This window comes from Scylla paramamosain, unplaced genomic scaffold, assembly GCF_035594125.1.
Source record: "Scylla paramamosain isolate STU-SP2022 unplaced genomic scaffold, ASM3559412v1 Contig85, whole genome shotgun sequence".
Classification (NCBI taxonomy): Eukaryota; Metazoa; Arthropoda; class Malacostraca; order Decapoda; family Portunidae; genus Scylla; species Scylla paramamosain.
The window spans coordinates 102,178-105,000 of NW_026973750.1; the positions used below are offsets into that span (position 1 = coordinate 102,178).

At 36.7% G+C, this 2,823-nt stretch overlaps 1 long non-coding RNA gene across 1 annotated transcript in view; it reads right to left on the minus strand.

Moving 5' to 3' along the window:
• Positions 1-388: 388 nt before the first annotated feature.
• LOC135098830 (uncharacterized) overlaps positions 389-2,823 on the minus strand; it is a 5,782-nt gene continuing 3,347 nt past the window's right edge. Inside the window, exon 2 of the long non-coding RNA XR_010267410.1 lies at positions 389-2,559. This is a non-coding gene — a long non-coding RNA (uncharacterized LOC135098830). The remainder of the gene's footprint in view (positions 2,560-2,823) is intronic.

Below are 2,823 nucleotides of genomic sequence, written 5' to 3' on the forward strand. Positions count from 1 at the left end.
ATGATGAAGACCGTGCGGATGCTGAAATTTTATCAGTACTTAATGATCCTATAAGTGAAGGAGAGGTAGTTAGAAATATTAAGAAGTTAAAAAACAACAAATCCCCAGCATCTGATAATAATTATGATATTAAATGAATATATTAAAAGTACTTGATACTGGTGTCATGCCAGCTGAATGGATGGTGGGTACAATAGTGCCACTCTATAAAAACAAGGGAGACATCCAGGATGTTAGTAATTACAGGAGCATCACCTTACTTAGCTGCATGGGGAAGCTGTTCACCTCCATACTTAATGAAAGACTTAATGATTATTCAAACACCTTATCTACCATTAATGAAACACAAACGGGCTTCAGACACAGATATTCCACTCTGGATCATATATTTTTTCTTCAAATGTGTCATTGATTTATTTAAGTGGAAGAAGAGAAAGCTATTTTGTTTATTTGTTGATTATAAGAAAGCCTTTGATATGGTACAGCGTGAAGGTTTATGGTGTAAACTTGTGAAGGAAGAGATGCAAGGGAAAATTCTAAATGTAATCAGAAATATGTACAATAATATCAGATCATGTGTCATGCTTAACCAGATTTCAGACACCTTTGTTTGCAATGTAGGGGTAAAACAGGGGGAAAATTTATCATCGGTGCTTTTTGCTTTTTATGTGAATGATATTGAAAGTAAATTAATTGAATATAATTGCAGTTATGTAAATTTTGGTGACGATTTCTTAAACATGTATCTTAAACTATTTGTTATTATGTATGCAGATGATACAATTATTTTGTGTGACAGTGAGGATGGAATGATGCAGGCATTGGCTGCTGTGAATTTATATTGTAATGAATGGAAATTGAAGCTAAATTGTAACAAAACAAAAATAGTAGTGTTTAGCAGGGGAAGACAAAATTTAACTATGAACTTGAATTTGGTGGTGAAAACATTGAAGTAGTGACAGAGTATAAGTATCTTGGAGTATTATTAAATTATAATGGGAGGTTTTGCAAAGGTGAGCTGGAGCTAAAAGAGACACCTACAAGAGCAATGTACTCATTAATAAGTAAGTGTAGGAAGTTTGACTTGCCAGTGGATATACAACTCAAATTATTTACCACCATGGTGTTACCTATATTGACTTGTGCAGCTGAAATTTTGGGTTACCATATTGCTAGGGAGTTAAGAGTATATGTACATGAATTTTTTAAAGCAGGTTTTGGGTGTTCATGAGAATACTTGTAATGACATGGTGTATGGTGAACCGGGTGTATTTCCACTTGATATTTATATAAAGAAAAAAAAAATGATAGGTTATTGGTCTAGGCTAATTTCAGGTAAAAATACTAAACTGTGTTATTTAATGTACCAATGTCTATTGCAGCTGGATAGGTTAGGGCTTCATACTTCTCCATGGTAAACTTATATAAAGAATATTTGTAATGACTGTGGAATGTCTGGTATGTGGTGTTGCAAGATGTTTCTAATTCAAGATGGGTGAAGAAAGCTATGGAACAGAGATTGAAAGATCAGTGGCTTGTAACTTGGCATCATAATTTAGAAACAAAATCATTTAGCAGCAGTTATAGGGTGTTTAAGACAGATTTTGGCAGAGAACAGTATTTAGAACAGTTAATAAAGGGTGACAGATTATTAGTGACTAAATTTAGAAGTTGTAATAATAGACTTCCTGTAAATGTTGGTAGGTATCAAGGTGTCAGTAGAGAAGATAGGGTATGTAACATGTGTAATGCTGAGGTAGAAGGAGAAGAATTTCATGTTCTTTTTGAATGTACTGATATGGAAATTGTTAGGTTAGGTAATATGTATATAGCAAATTACATAAATAGGCCAACACAATTCAAATATGTTTTGTTCATGCAAAGTATAAGTTCAAATGTGATAAAGAAATTATCTTTGTTTTTGAGGATGATGCTACGCATGTTTAGATAAACAGTGTGCAAAACACCTCAATAGTTTTTTTTTTATTTCTTAATTAGTGACAGTATGTATCATTATATATGCATACACATTTTTTTATATTAATTTTTTGCCATTGCTTACAGCGTATTTCATTTGTATGTATTTGTCTTTTCTTATGTAATATTATGCACATTCTGTATATAATCTATAGTGTCTGTATTCTTTTGCTGGAGAGCTGTGCTCCATACTTTATAGAAAGTCTGACCTTACTCAATAAATTCAATTCAATTCAGTTATAAATTCAATTCACACACACACACACACACACACACCTGTACACAGTGGTGGCGCTGTAGTCCCTTAATCACTGAGTCTTGGCCTTGCTGCCGTGCCAGGTCAGCGGGGGTCATGTTGTCAGGGGTGGTCACATGAGGGCTCACGTCGCGTCGCAGCAAAGCCTCCACAGCAGCACTGGGAGCCCCGCACAGCGCCGCGGCGTGGAGAGGCGTCAGGCCATCCTGGCTCAGCGTGTGACCATCACAAACCTCGGGGATGTTGGCCATGTCTGCCTCGTTGCCCTCCACCAGCATGGACAAGACTTTGTTGTGGTGGTGTTCATGCTCGCCACGCCACGCCCTCTGTGATGACAAACAGACACTGTTGCTGCCCACTTGTGTCACCACCACCACCACCACCACTACCACTACCACCACTACTACTGCTATAAAATGACTACCACCGCCACCAACACCACCACCAATACCATTACTATTAAATCATCACCACCACCACCACCACCAATACCACTACCATTACCACCACTACTACTATAAAATGACCACCACCACCACCAATACTATTACTATTAAATCATCACCACCACCAATACCATTACTATTAAA